The sequence below is a fragment of the Panthera leo genome, chromosome C1 (genome assembly GCF_018350215.1).
Source record: "Panthera leo isolate Ple1 chromosome C1, P.leo_Ple1_pat1.1, whole genome shotgun sequence".
Taxonomy (NCBI): domain Eukaryota; kingdom Metazoa; phylum Chordata; class Mammalia; order Carnivora; family Felidae; genus Panthera; species Panthera leo.
Window position 1 is genome coordinate 91576188 of NC_056686.1, and position 16689 is coordinate 91592876.

Here is a 16689-nt window from a genome sequence, read left to right on the forward strand (position 1 = left end):
TGCATACTATTTCATTAGCACTTCCTATGTGATCCTGAGAAAATTACTCAGTCTTTTCTACAATTCTCCAGCTATAATTATTATATTCTCTTAATGGATCGCTCAACTATCTACAGAAACAAACATAATACTACCTATAATTGTATTTAGTGGAAGCACTATCCTTGCCACTTTCTGATTAAGAGTTTATAATGTGCAAAGCTGAGAGGCAGGAACTTGTTGAAGATTATCTCATCTAATCCTCAAAACAACCTACAGTATAGATCATGTTATTCTCTGGAGGCCACTAAGGGAAGGGAGAAATGAAAGGGCCTACCCTAGATCATACAGTTTATTAGTAGCACACACAATATTTTAACTGTAAAGCCAGTAACTTTAACTGTAAAGTTCCTTTCAGTACACAACGCCAATCCCTGCTTATCACGGAGAAATATCAAGGTTCAGAGAAACTGAGCCCAAAGAGGCTCAGAGGTCACAAAGCTAATTAGTGACAGAGCCAGGATTTGAATCCAAGTCTCCCAATTCCTGGTAGAGTGTTTTCTCTTTTTAACAGCACAGCAGTCAAATATGAAATCACCAACAGGGAGATGAAATTGTGTAGGTTAAATTATTTTTAAAGTCCTAATATTCTAAGGGCTTTAGTTTCTATTAGCCTAAATAAAATATCTGAAGATAGAATACAACAGAAGAGAAAAATTTGCCAGAGACCAGCAAGATGTTATTTCAAAAGGACTGTGGGAAAAGCCCTGTACCACACAAAGACTCGATTCGGTGGGAGAAGGAAAGAATCCCACATTATCACTAAGTGCCTACCATGCCCCCAGGGCGATGCCATTTTGCCTCGGAGTGCATTTGCCCTCCAAAACACTATGCAGGAGGGATCATCCCTATTTCACAAGCAAGAAAACGAAGATGCTGAGAGATTAAGGGATTTGCCTGCAGTTGCTCAACTAGTGGGGTGTGATTTGAACTCAGTCCTGTCTGATGCTAAAGTCCATGTTTTTTCAATACACCATGCTGCCTGCCACTGCAAGACAATTGGCGGGGTGTGAATTATATTTTTTTGCATCCTGTGATTAAGATGAGGGACAATCTGGCATTCTTGCTCAACCAATATTAAAGTTGGTGGCAGGGATTCATTAGTTATTCAATAGTCATTCATAGGAGCTCTCACTCTGTGCCAGGTACTAAGCTAAGAACAAAGCTGAAGAGCAAATGGACTGCAATTTCACGGAACTCATGATTTAGGAGAAATAACTTGTTTTGGTGTTGCCAAAAATATTTGTATTCCTGGGAATTTGAAACACCATTATCTGGCTTAAAAGATCAAAACCTCAATTCTTAGGAACTGAGTGTGTGTGGTTCAGTTTCTGGATGATGGAGGTTTACTCCTTTAAGCAACAGATCTCATTTCACAATTTTTATTATTTATAATTGACCATTGAATAACAGGGGTTTGAAGTACATGGGTCCACTTACATGCAGATTTTGTGAATACATGTATGTATAGCACTGTATTTTCCTTATGATTTTCTTAACATTTTTTTCTCTAGCTTACTTTACTGTACGAATATAGTATGATACATATGTGTTAATCAACAGGAGGGCTTATGATCAACAGGCTATTAGTGGTTAAGTTTTTGGGAAGTCAAAAGTTATACACAGATTTTCAACTGCACAGGGGTGATGGTGGGGGGGGGGGTGTCAATGCCCTAACTCCCGTGTTGTTCAAGAGTCAACTGTAATCATTTTTCAATGCTTTGTCAATTCTTCTAGGACATTCTGAGCTCCAAAATCTGAGACCTTGTATCCCCATCCCCACGGATTCCCCTATACTACTGTATTCATGGGATGGATGGATAGAGGAAGGTAGAGGGCAAAGCAGAGACAGCTGAATACAAGACATTAAGACCTTTATAATAAGTACTTCACATAAATTCTAAATTCAAGCATTTTCCAATTTTCCCCAATTTTTTTTTTAATGATTAACATAATTTAAACTTCTCTCGAGGGTGCAGCTGGGTGGCTGTCGGTTAAGGGTCTCTTGACTTCTGCTCGGGTCACGATCTTGTGGTTTGTGAGTTTGAGCCCCATGTCAGGCTCCATGCTAACAGTACAGAGACTGCTTGGGATTCTCTCTCCTCTCTCTCTCTCTCTCTCTCTCTCTGCCCCTCCCCTGCTGGTGCTAGCTCCCTCTCTGTCAAAATAAATCAACACTTTAAAAATAAATACACAAACAAACTTCCCTTGAGGGCCTGGGTCTTAAGTATTCTAAGAAAAGTAATGCCCTGTTATTCAGGAAACCAGGTAACCTTGGGCAAATCATTGCACAAATCAGAGGCCTGAGACAGCCAATTTTTAAAACCAAGGCGCAGAGCTAAAATTACCTCTAAGGACTTTTCCAGCTCCATAATTGTAGAACTCTTTGAACAATACAATCAGTTGCTATAATGGTCCATTCAAACAGGACCATCCTTCCCCACAGCCTAGTGCAGCATGTGGGCTACTTTGGCAGGATTCTCCATAGTCCAAGATTAATATAGTTTTTGAGTTGAGTCCATGGTTTATGGTTTTTTACTACTGTCCATTTAACTTTCAGCTGTTCCTCCTCATTTTAACTTGCAACATGTAATCTTCTTGGATTTATTAAAAAAAAAAAAACAGGCTTAAAATAAAAATAAAAAACAGGCTTAATGAAAAGGAATGGCATATTTATTGAGTACCTAAGTGCCAAACACCAAATGTGCATTACTATAATTAATTTTATCCCTAAAACACTGCAAAAAGGAAAAAATGTAGAGAAGATCAGAGTGGTTAGGTTGACCAAGATTATAAGTGGAACAGCTATGACCCAAAGCCAGGCTGATGCATTCAAGGCCCAGGTGCTTTTCACTACACAACGCTACCTCACAGGTTTATTAGAATAGTTGGGGCGCCTGGGTGGCTCAGTCGGTTGAGCGGCCGACTTCAGCTCAGGTCATGATCTCGCGGTCCGTGAGGGCTGTGAGTTCAGGCCCCGCGTCGGGCTCTGTGCTGACAGCCCAGAGCCTGGAGCCGGTTTCGGATTCTGTGTCTCCCTCTCTCTGACCCTCCCCTGTTCATGCTCTGTCTCTCTCTGTCTCGAAGACAAATAAATATTAAAAAAAAAATTTTTTTTTAAATAAAAAAAAAAAAAAAAAAAAGAATAGTATGTAAATGAAAAGTCCTTAGTCTTCAAGTCAGAATCTAGGAACCCTCTAATGGGTAGCGTAAATGAAGTTTAACGTATTGCATTTACATGGAATATAAGAAATCTATTTGATCTCTTCTCTAGAGAGGTGAGGGTATTATTACTATTAAACACATTTTTTCCACTTATTTATTTAAAACCCAGCAAGGCTTTAGGTGATGCCACATGGGCAAGCTTGTCAAATAGCTTAGGGCTAGCTCGATAGGTGAGAAGTTAATTCATGTGCATCATGGAAACTGGTGAACCATTTTTTTTAAACATGGAAGGAAAAAAAAAAACAGATCCTTTACCAAATTTCTCGTTACTCTTCACTATGGTCATTAAATGGAACTATATATTCAGAAAGATGGAAATTTAATAAGGATTTAACCATCAGAGCTACCACAAAAATACTCCCAAGAGTCCATCTTCACATTTTAGAATTTACAGGTATGAAATGGATGTTAACCACAATTATGACACTCTCCCCTTAAATGGGGTCTCTGGAAGCACCCAAATTTTCCACGTTAGTGCTCATCCTGAACTCCGGAGATTACAACTCCTGCTTCTTCCTTACTGAGGAACTGCTATATTCTACTGAATCCCCAAGTACAGTTTACAGGAAAACACAAGGTTTTATTTTCAAGTACTCTGTCATTATAAATAATCTCAACTCAAGCATTTCTTGTGTCGCTGACCATGGCCTAAGCTTACTAACTTCCTTTGGCCAACAAATACCTTTTCACATATGAAGGTCAAATGCCAGGGAATTTAATACTTTTCTGCCAAATCTACATTTTGTAGTATCAGTAAGTAGCAGAATTATCCTTTCTCTGTCAGGCACCGCACACATGATTAAGTTATATTAATTAACCCCCACCCCCCCCAACCCCCTTGTAAAAAAAGGCTTGCAAATAGCAGGTGCTGTAAGCTGGCTGCAAGAGGGGACAGGCAGCCTTGTTGCCACTGGGAAGTGAAAAAGGTGACAGGTTTCTGGTTCACTGGTGGATGTTCACTCGAGCACACCACTGGGGTCTGGAGACCACAAACCAAGAAGAGTAGGTCTAGCATGCAGTGCCCAATTTCTCAGAATCAAAGTTTTCATAACACCCAGTCCTCTCTGGGCTTCTAACTTATTAAACACACACTCTTCAAGACCCAAAACTAACTCCCAAGAAAGCAGCAATAATTTGTAAAGTTTGGGACAGTTGCTACTTCTAGTAACAGTGGTCACCATCATGGGGAGTAAATGGGACAGACTGAGGATAAGACTCAGGAAGACTGGTAATGATAAAAATCAAGTGAACTTGCAGGGACTGAGGGAGAGTTGGGGACTCAATGTCTGGGATTTAGAGAGCTGGAGCCTCACTGGGGGGGAATAAGAAGCCTAGAGGATCACAGAAGGCACTGCAAAGAGGTGACGTACACAGCAGCTGGTGCAGTGAGGCTGGGCAGTAAAAACCCACTGGTGAGCAAGCTTCTCCAACAGCTCTCTTCAGCTTAGAGGCAAGAGCAGGAAAGCCAGTGGAGGAGGGCACTGCAGGGTGGGGGTCACCGGCGCATGTGACATCACAGAAGGTGAAGGGAACTGGGGATGAAAGTAGAACGTATTGGAGCAGGACTCAGGAACACGCAGCTAAGAACAAATGGATCAAGGAAGGAAGAGGTATCAGTCAACTAAAGAGCACTGGGAGGATACTGAATGGTACACTAGGTATGAGGGAGTGAGAGGTAAGCAAGTCAGGAGCTTCCAGACAGAGCAAGAACAGGCTTTGGACATGGTTTTAGATGCCTATCATGCAATCTGACTACAGTCTACTCCCTCAATGTTTTGATATTCAAGAGAATAGTCCATCATCTGATATTCCAGGCCACACACCAAAGTCCTATGACTTAATATCTTCCTGCCAGGTGCAAATGGTGCAGCCATATTCCAGTATGAATGCTATGGAGGATATTCCATCACTGCTCAGAGTAACTGTCCTCTTGGGGACATCACTGAGGTCTGAATGTCTTTGCACATTCTTCGTCTCACACACACTCTCCCCACTCCGTTTCTCAAGCCTTCTTCCTCTCCTGTAACCACTCAGGTCTCTGTCCTCTTCCTGGTCTCATCTCGCTCACCCAGCTGCATGCACTTCTGCACCTGCCTTGCAGCATCCGATGACTTACTTTATCCTCTCTGCATTCTTGCAAGACCTGACTCCAAGGTCAAATCTACTTTCTTCCAGCCCTACAAAAGCACAAAGTTCCTAGGATTTAGCTTTAGGACTCCAGTGTCCTGCACATAGGAGGTACTGGACAAATGTCTGTGGAAAGGACAAATATCTTGAGCCATGCAAACACATGAACATGTCATTCCCTGCACATCAGCAAAATTAACAATGCATCCAAGAGAGCATTACCCCCTACCAAGCATTTGCTGTGCTCATTCACTGTAACTCCGGTCTCCCATCCCACCCCCTGTTTTATAAGGGCATGTCTGAAGTAAAATCCATGCTGTACAGACTAAAAGCCACATAGGATCAGGGACTGAGTTTTATTTACCTTTAAGTTCTCTGTTTCTACTACAAAACCTAATATTTAGTAGACAAATTGATGACTTAATGAACTCATATGCACAAATTCCCATAAAAACAAAACCAAACTAAGAGCTATGAAATTACCAAAAAGCAAATAATTGTGAAGTAATCTGACTCTAAAATAAATGAAAACCAGTTTCATTATTCTAGATGTTTCTGTTCCAAATGTAGTAAACTTCAGTGCAAAATAATACAATGTAATTTTGTACTTGCAGGGCAAGCCTTGCTTTTTCCAAGCATTTTCCTAGTCATTTCCTCATGCAATTCACCATCTAACCACTCAGCTTGGTAGCAGGAATGGGAAACTTCACTGCATTTGGAATTAGGACAATTGGACTCAAGTCCTGTCTTCACCACTTCCTGTCTGTGTGACCTTGAGAAAAGTCCTTTATCCAGTACACATTTCAATTTCCTTCTCTGTAGAGCGGTGATAAGATCTTGTTCTTCCTGGCTCTTAGACTTAGGAGGATCAAGGATGTGGGAGAGGAAGAAGGAAATAAAATCTTGCTGAATACCTACTATGCCCCAAGCATTTTACAAATATTATTTCTCACCACAACCCTGCAAGTAGGTTTTACTATTTCTTGCCTTTAATATGAGAAATTGGAGACTCAACAACTAAAATAATTTTCCCAAATTTATCAAGTGCCAGAGCTGGGATTCAAACATATCTGTCTTGTCCCAAAGCTCTCTTCATGAAATTATAATGCCTCCTTAATGAGCTCTAAACATGTATAAAAAAATTTTTAGCTGCTCTTCAGCATATTACTGATATGTCAGTATTTACTGTTCTTGCTGTAAGTATGGAAGGCAGAGAAAAAGAAAAGCAGGTATTTGGTAAGGCCACATGTTAGAGACAGAGCTGGGCCTCTCATTCAGGTCTCCTGACTCCTGGCCTAAAGCCTTTTCATTAAACCATATTGCCCCCATGCTCCCAGGAAAAGGCTGCTGACATTAGTGCGCACAGTCATGATGCTTGTTTATTCAAGCCAGCTGTTACTGATCTATTTTGAGACAAGTACTTTGAAAATCATGGAAGGTGAGTATCAAGTGTTTCATTGACTATTCCATATTAATTGACCCTTTAGAGAACTCCCATGTGAGTAGCATATCCTGCTGGTTTCCTGTTAAGCAAGCAACTCAAAGGCTAACTACAATTCTTGCAACACATATTTTGAAAGCACACTCAGAGAGCAGTACAAAATACAATTCTAAAATAATTTTATACAAAAAAATTATCTACTTTTCTGTTCATGGTTCTGTCCACTAAATGCTGAAGATTGGGGGAAGGCAGAATGCAAACTTGCGACTAGCCTTAATATAATGCAGGATCTGTGTTAACAGTTGGGGGGGGGGGGCAGGGGGTAATAGAGTATTCTAAATAACAGCTAATAGGTGTGAATTTACAAGAATGGTTATAATAATGAAAGGGAGAAAAGACAACCATTTGAAAGCATGTCATTTAAAACAATGGTGTTCCTGCTGCCCAGGGAAATAAACATAGGCATGCAAAATACCACATGCTCAGGACCAGGTGTCACCAGGCACAGTATTAAAAGGCCAAAAAAGACCAGCTACACTCATCCTCCTGCTCTCTCATTACCTTTCCTCAGTTTTTCTACCTGATTTTATTTCCTTTCACCATCTATACCTATCAGAGGTCTATCTCCCATTTTACACTGCTTAGGATGACAACTGTATAAAATTAACCAGTTGATATTCAATACCCTGAAACCAAAACTATTACTCAATAACTAGTATAGAGATACTATTATTGATAACCACAAAACCAATCTGAGAACATTCCTCCAAGCAAAGGCTACAAAAGAACAATGGAGGGGGGTGTCGGTTCACTGCAATTCACATTCATATGTACCAATAGCCTTACTAAAGGAATTCAGTTTGCTTTAAACATTCTAATTCTAATCTTGTCTTCACCACAAGACTATTCAACAACTACCTGTTAGAATAAATTACTAAACTTTTAGCCTTGGAGAGTAGCTACCTCATGAAGATAAGTGATTGTTTCACATTGGTGTGACAAGGAGATATTTCATGGAAGGTGTAAACACGCTGCCTTGTATGTTTCTGCAGAAGTAGTAGTGACAATCATAGTAAAAATCATTCAAATTTATTGAGTATTTGTTATGTGCCAGTCACAGAGCTAATTCATTCATTCAGCCCTTACAGCCACAGTAGGGGGCAGGTTCCTGTATTATGCCTCTTTTAGAAATGAGGAAGCAGAAGAACAGACAGGTCTAGACACTTTAAGTCACTCAGGTGGTAACTCATGAAACAATGTTATCTGTTATTAGTAATGTCACTCAATGAACACCCGTTTTGGGTTTTTTTTTAGTGTTTATTATTTAGTTTTGAGAGAGAGAGAGAGAGAGAGAGAGAGAGCGCTCATGGGTGGGGGAGGGTTAGAGAGAGAAGGAGACACAGAATCAGAACGAGGCTCCAGGCTCTGAGCTGTCAGCACAGAGCCCAACACGAGGCTCAAACCCACAGACCGTGAGATCATGACTTGAGGTGAAGTCAGACGCTTAACTGACTGAGCCACCCAGGTGCCCCACACGTTTTTGATTTTTAATGACACAGTGCCAAGTACATCTTATTAAAGATGTATAGATATATTTGAAAAGGTAGTAAACAAAGTCATCATTTCCCATCCATCCATGAATTTACTTTATGCCTATTTGGGTGTATCATGTATGAGTCCTGGTGTCAATTTCTAGAGATGTACATAAATGAGTAAGCCTATGGCAGCCTCAAGCAGGTCACAGCCTGGAAAGGGCCACAAAATACTGCAAGATGGTACAAGGAGGGCTATGCTCCACCTGTGTACACTATACAGTAGGGCACAAAGCAGCAGGTGATCAGCCAGGGGGACTCTTGAATGGAATCTTCAATCACACAAATAAGGGCATTTCAAGCAGAGAAATGGGCACATGCAGTAACCCAGGACATTTAACAGCACAGTTCATTTGAGAAGCCACAAAATTTTACAAGTACAGAGTGGAAGAAACCTTTGAGAGGTGGAGCAGGATTAGACGACAGGTCCTTGCATGCTTACTAAGGAATCTGGATGTTATCCCATTGTCCATAAGGAATCATTTGACAGTTATAAGGAGGTTGACTGACCACTTGCCCCAGTAGTTCAGGTAAACCCTAGGAAACCTCGGTCACTCTCCATCATCACACCCAATATCCAAGCAAGCTTTTGCAGCTCCACCTTTAAAATACATTCTGAATCAAATGAGGGAAATAACAGCATATGTGCATTCAAATGGAAAGGTTCAGCAGAGAACTGAAGATGCAGGAAAGTATGGGGACAGAGTGATCAAGGGACTGACCATGGCTGTGGGAACGCTGATAATCTGCCCATAGAACATGAGAGAAAGCCCCATCTATAGGCACAGATGCAAGAACCTGAGAATCTGAGGAAGCGATCCTCTGTTTTCTCAGTTGAGCAGGAAGCAAGGTCACCAGAAGAGAGGGAAAAGTGGAGACAAAGGTGAACGGGTTTCCACAAGAAAAGGTACCAAGGAGGTGGGAGGATGGGCAAAATGGGTGAAAGGGAGTGGGAGATACAGACTTGCACTTGTGAAAGGAGTAAGTCACAGGGATGAGATGAGAGGTATAGTATAGGGAATATAGTCAATGGCATTGTAATAATGTTGTATGGTGACAGATGGTGGGTACACTTGTGGCAAGCACAGCATAGTGTACAGACTTGTCCAATTACTATGTTGTACACATGAAATTAATTTAACTGTGTGTCAACTACAATTAAAAGAAGGAAAAAAAAAGGTACAAGTGGTCATCTGGGTGAGTCGAAAAGTGAATGGTCTAGGGCAGTTCCCAAACTTTTTGGTCCCAGGATGTTATTACACTGGCCATTATTGATCAGCCTCAGCAGCTTCTGTTCGTGGGGGTCACATCTATCAACATTTAACATATTAGAATCTTCAACTGAGAAATCTTTAAAGTATCTACAAGCCCATAATCCATGGTCCACCTCAGCAATGACATCAGTGGCGTCATGCAGCCTTTGAAAAACTCCACTATACACCTGTGAGAAAATTAGAGAAAAGGCAAATCATGTCTTAATTATAAAAAAGACGTTTAACCTTACGGAACTCCTAGAGTTATCTATGGCCCTGCCAGGAGTCCCTAGACCGTCCTTTGAGAACATCTGGTCTAGAGCACTGGGTAAAGCTGGGTAGCCTAGGTGCCTGCTGTGGTTAGGGATGATGAATTTAAAGTGAGAATAGTCTGAGTGATACAGGTTTTTCCTCCATCAGATCCAGCAGCCAAGTTGCAGGCAGGAGTAAGTGGAGAGCTGGATTTAACCAGGGTTGCACTTTACTCAAATGAGTATTGCAAATCAAGAGAAACTGGTATCATAATGGCTGCAGTATTTAAAATCAGGAGGAAGGAAATGAAGACATGAAGGCAGGGAAGAGGTGGCAGGAGCTCAAAAGCTTGTTGGAGTTTAGGTATTAGAATAAGCCAGAAAGAAAAGAGTAGTAGGAGAATATGACACTTGACACTGAGAATACAAAAGGTAACTATTAATAGTTTCTAACTCATCATTTAAAACTGAATGTACTCCCTCTCCCTCTGAAATCTGTACCTCCTCTATATTACCCTCCCTCCCAAATCCCCCCAGAAAGAGAGGCTCATCCTAGATACTCCTGACTCTCACTGCATTGAAGAGTCCCCAAAGCCTTGTCCATTCCAACTCTCCATCATGTCCATCTTTTTGTCCTTCTCTAGCCTTCCTGTCCTGCCCTTTCTCTGCCACGGCATTCACCGGCCCCTCCCTCCCCTGACTGAACTTCAGCAGCAGCCCTGTTCATGCCCAGTTCTGCTCCATCAAGCTCACCCTTCACTCTGCTGGGGGTGAACTTTGCACAATGAAGTTCATCATGTGATTGTCCGCACTCCATCCATGAAATGATTGTACCAACAGAGGTGGAGGTGTCAAACAGGCAGGTACAGGCTATGTGAATTTGGAGTCCATCGAGGTACGAAAAGTAGGTAACACTACAGTGACATGACAGGATACAGGAAAGAGAGTATGAACAAAGACAATGAAAGAGGCAACTCAAATTTCCTCAGAATGTTTAAAGAGAAACCAGCAAAGGAAACAGGAGATATTAAGTCATGAGAGAATGAGGAAATGTGTAGTGTGGTGGTAATCAAGGGAGTTTCAGAAGCAGCAGAAAAGGCCATGTTAAATGCCATAGAGAGTTTTAGAAAAATAATTTTGAAAAGGGTTGTATTTGAAAATGAGGAAATTGGTATCCACACTGAATCAAAACTGCATTACAAACATGATATAATTTTCCCCACCAAAAAAAAAACAAAAAACAAAAACAAAAACAAAAAAAACACCAAACTACTTTCCCATTTTCCTCACCCTGGTAGGCATGGGATTATACCTCACCACCAATAATGTCTCAGCATTTTAATCCTTTATCTCAGGCTCTGGTTCCTACAGAGCCCAGGTTAAGCCATCAAGTATCCTACAGAACCAGTCCTTAAGATGCCTTAATATGCCTTGACATTGGTATCAAGTTTAGCATTATGCTGACAGATTATCCAAAAGAATAATCTAACAAATGGCAAAGAGGTTAGTGACTTCTGTGAAGCCATGACATTATTTTGAACTGATTGACCAAAACCATAATAGAGCACAGCACTCTTTTTGGACAACGAACGCCATTTTTCCTCCCTTCAGTATAACCCAATCATCTTCACACAGCACCATCTGGGGGGAGTATAGGCATGTGTTTGGAATGTACACCTTAATGCTAAAACTAACATAATCATGGTTTTTCAAACTATGTACAGTTATGTACAGCAAAAATAGAGTTCTCTTTGCCTTTTTTGAAAAAGTAGGAACAGCATTAAAACCCAACTGCAGATTAATAGCCTGGAAGGAAATCCTGGGGACAATACTAGTATACTCTTTTAGAAATGCTGTATCACCAACACTTGATGCTCAGAGATTAAAAAAAAAAAAAAGAAAAAAGAAAACTAACAATGACTGAGAGGAAATGGGGATATGGTATTCAGAAGAGGAGCAATCAGTGAAAATTTTTAGGAACACATTAAGTTTTATATTTTCTTATACACATTTTTTCACACATACATATACAAGACTTCCATGATAAAATTTATCTAAATCTAAAAGAGCTCTTTTAATAGGTATAGAATTAAAATTCTACTGGACAAGAAAATAACCCTCTAGATCTCTTTTCCCTAAAAGCCACCACCATAGCAACAATACTCCTGGAGAGGGGTATAGCCCTCTGTACTGATCATCTCCTCCTACCTGTTCTTCTCCAATGGGGTGTTTGCCCATCACACACCAAATCTGTTTCTCTCAAATCACCAAAATATTTCATTTGACAGTCCATCTTCCATCCTTGTTTTACTTCATCTATCAGCAGCATTGACATGTCTGCTCACTCTGTCTCCCAGAAACACTTTATTTGCTTGGTTTCCTGAAACCACACTCTGCTGACTTCCCTCCTGCCTCATGGCCATTCTCTCTCAGCTCCTTTTTGGTTCTCATCTTTCTACCCTTGACACACGGGTAGGCCCAATAGCTTATTCCTTTGACCTCTTCTTTCTAAACACTACTTTTTGGGTGATTTCATCCAATCTCATGATTTTGAATACCACCTATACCCGACTCCAAAATTCACATCTACATTCCCAACTTCTCCGCTGCCTGCTCAGTCTCTCCACCTACATGTCTACAGGGCATTTCAAACATAACTAACTCCAAGTCTCCCCCCTCCTCGAACATCCACCCAGAGCTATCCTAGCTCTAGTTTTCCCCATCTCAGTAATAGCAACTCCCTCTTTCCAATTTCTTAAGCCAAAATTCTGGAGTCATTCTTGGCTCCTCCCTTCTCATATACATAATCTGGTTCCATCAATAAACTCCTAGGGCACCTGAATGGCTCAGTTAAGTGTTCAACTCTTGATTTAGGCTCCGGTCATGTTCTCATGGTCATGAGACTGAACCCTGCACCAGGCTCTCTGTTAAGTATGGAGCCTGCTTAAGATTCTTTCTCTGCCCCTCTCCCCCACCCACACTCTAAGATAAATAAACATTAAAAAAATAAAATAAACTACTGCCCCTCCCTTCAGAATATATCCAGAACTTAATTATTTGTCACCATCTGCCCTGCTATCACTCTGGTCAGAGTTGCCGTCATCTCTTGCTAAAGTGACTATATGAACCTGACGGCTTCCATTCTTGCTGTTCTATAGCACAGTGGCCAGAGTGACCCTGTTCAAAGGTAAGTCAGGTCAGGGGACTTCCCACTTCACTCAGAGTGAAAGTCAAAGTCCTTACAATGACACATTAGGCTTAAAAAGCTGGCTCCTATTTTCTCTGACCTCATCGTGACCACTCTTTCCCACACTCTCCTCCAGTCACAATGGCCTTGCTTTTCCTCCAGTATACCCACCATTTAATTGACCTCAGGACCTTTGCACTTGGTATTCCCTTGCCAGGCATATTCTTCTTTCAAAACATCCATATTCCTACATTCCTTCATTCTCTTCAGGTCCCTGCTCACCTGTTACCCCCTCAGAGAAGCCTTTCTTGACTACCTTCTAAAAAAAAAAAAAAAAAAAAATCAAATGATATTTTGCTCTAGTCCCTTACTTGGTTGAAATCTCTTCATATGACATATTATATAGCCATTTCATTCTTTATTGTCCATCTCCCCCACTAAAATATAAATCCTTTCAGGGCGGGGATTTTGTGGTGTTTGTTTATTGCTCCAAGCCAGTATCTACAACAGTTCCTAGGACACAGAACCAGATATTTGTTGAAAGAACCCTGGAAGCCTGAATAATTCATTTTAAGACAATTCAAAGTCTACCCATACCATACACAAATGGTCAGTAAATTCAAATATATTATCATCCCAAGACATAGAATAAAGAAAAATTTTAAATTACAAAACAGTAGGATTAAGATAATCTCATTGATAGATCTCGGGGCCCCTGGGGGGCTCAGTCAATTAAGCATCAAACCCTTGGTTTCAGCTCAGGTCATGATCTCATGGTTTGTGAATTCAATCCCCACATCAGGCACAGAGCCTGCTCGGGATTCTCTCTTTCCCTCTGCTCCCTCCCCTGTGTTCTCTCTCTAAAACAAAGAAAAATGAAAAATATATACATATATTTATATGTATTTTTGAACTGAAAAAGATCCTCCTCCTCCTCCTCCTAATATAGCAAGACTAAAAAGACGGGTAGCACAGCCAGGAAGAACAATTGGAGACTGGGATCCCATTTATATTCTATTTTGAAGGATTATTAATTTAAGACCTCAAGATTCAAACATATAATTGAGCAGTTATTTGCAGGGTTTTTTAATGCAAACAAGGCAGAAGGCTAACAAGAGAATAGAAGAAATCGCACTCATTGGAGATAAATACTCTTATCAAAAGGGGCTACTCACTGTATAGCCTGTTACAGGATAATTAAAAACAGCCAATAAGCAAAACATCAACAGACTAAAATTCCCTTTGTCAACATCTGTTCATCACAGTCTCAAATGTGACAAAACTCTGAGGTGAGACTTTATAGTTATTTCCTGGCTTGGAAGATCATGTGCTATAAAGAAATTCAAATTAATATCATCTTCAACAGAACCTAAATCAGGTGGACAGAAGGACTCGTAGACACTAGAAATGGCAAAAGCCTTTATAGTAATGACATCTCTAAATTCAGAAGAATAAAGTCTGATGGGATGCAGGTCAGGATTTCACTGGGTTACCAGGTTATTTACCATACCATGAATACTGCTGATGGGGTAGGAGCCTTAGAACCAGAAGCAGCTAGAAAGACAGAAGTTAGATCCAGAAATAGAAAGGTCTGCCCAAAGGGGTTTATGGACCTTACAATTGTTTTAAATTTTTCATTGTAACCTTCTAACTCTTTATATGACAATAGCAAAAAAACAAGAAAATGTTTTAATTTTACTACTAGTGAACACCTATAGGTGAGCACTGTAGGCATGTTAAATAGATCACCTTGTTTAATGAAACCGTTAATAAGTGTCACTTAAGGATTTAACAACAATCTGTATAATACAGACTCAGCTGTTCAGCCACCTTCTCTCTCTGCAAAGTGGTCAAGAACCAAGAAGGAAGCCACAACAGACATCACCATATTCAGGCAGTAGCCTCCCAGGGTTCACTTTTGAGAAAAGCCCTCACTCGCAGGACATTACAGAGGAAACTGCATTGAATTTGGAACCAGAAAGCTCAGGGCTGGACAGACTTAAGAACCCAAAAGCAAAATAGCCTAAGGAAAGCCATTTAGCTGTTTACCTCATTATAACCCAGTAGCTTATCTGATAGCACAGTGCTGTAATTCCTTTACAGGGCAAGGATCCCGATGTGTTCACTGTGGTACCCCCAGTAGGGATTTCAGTTTTCAGAGCATCATCTGTGCTCCATTTTCATTAGTGATACTTACAATGATTATCCTCAGTCACCAAAAATTTATATTACAAATATATTCTACAAAGACCAAAATCACATTTGAAAATATTTTCATCCATTGTTAACAATCAAATAAAGGTTAGAAGATCGAAAGAGGGAGATTCTCAGCTGCCCAGAGAGATTGATTATGGAGAACAACTTATTGAACAGCCCCTGAGGGTTCCAGGAAACTGAAGTTTCAGGAAGTGCACACAATACTGTATTCCCTGCTGGTGGGCCAAGCCATCCTGACCCACACTGCCTCCTGAGGCTACTGGCCAGGTGGAAAATAGTGATCTGTAAACTCCATAGCCAAGTGCAGCTCCAGTAGAACTTTGCTCAGAATAACAACTTCCAGCTTAATGAAAATGTCTGTTAACCCCTTAACAGGATATCCAGAATTGAGACAACTTTGAAGAGGTCCATAGAGTTAGCAATCACCACCCAGGATTATGGGAAAGTATGAAATAATTTATCCACTTCTGAAATCATATGGTTCTCACCACTTACAAGCCTGTTTTGTCTTGGGGACTGCTAACCAGCTGACTGAAGGCAGATAGGATAGGCAAGGAATATAGAATTTGGGGTGCAGAGGGCCCCTGATGAAACACCGACATCAAGAAGAAGAGATGAATGTGTGTGTTCTAACTTTAAATCCACAATTATTTAATCTTATGAGTCAATTATACTGTAAAAGGCACTGTTCTAGTTGCTAAGTGGTTGAGACTATCATTCAGGAATAGTGATAAAATGTCATGGAAGGGGGCTCCTCCTCCCTGTTAAGTTGAACGTGGTTTTTTATATAATGGGAAAAAGCAAAGAGATGTGCTGAACCGTGTTCAAGATCTGTACGCATGGAAACTTTCTGACGGGACCAAAAAAAAAAAAAAAACTACTATTCCTCTGAGCCGTGACTTTTGAGTGGACTCGGACGCATGCAGCCTTCCAGAGTTGTTTTTAACCCCTCGAAGAGGCACCGCCAGGCAAAGCTCCAGCCACAGGAGCCAAGCGTGCACCAACCACACCACCTGAGCAAGCACCGAACGAAGGAAAAGCAGAAGGTCTTAGCGAAACTTGTTTCCTGTCGCCGCTGAGAGGCTGGACTCGCTCCTTCTCACATGGCTTCGGAGAAGCTGTAAACACCACCTCTCTGGCCAGCTGGCCACAAGCTCCGGGGGCTTTCGGGAGCAACCGCTGCACGGTGCTCCCTTTTCCTCCCTTTGACCAGTGTCATTCCCGTACAGATAACGGTACCGGAACGCCCTCCACTTCCTAGAGTCATCATTTATGTCATGGTTCCTCTTTCAAGAAAACATGGGGACGACACGCAAAGCAAAAGAACAGAATAAGAGCAAAATCACCCCCATCATCT

The 16689-nt window shown here is 41.0% G+C and overlaps 1 protein-coding gene across 2 annotated transcripts in view; it reads right to left on the reverse strand.

The window, feature by feature from the left end:
- Positions 1-16689, reverse strand: part of VAV3 (vav guanine nucleotide exchange factor 3) — a 468861-nt gene that overhangs the window by 339858 nt on the left and 112314 nt on the right. The window lies entirely within an intron of this gene.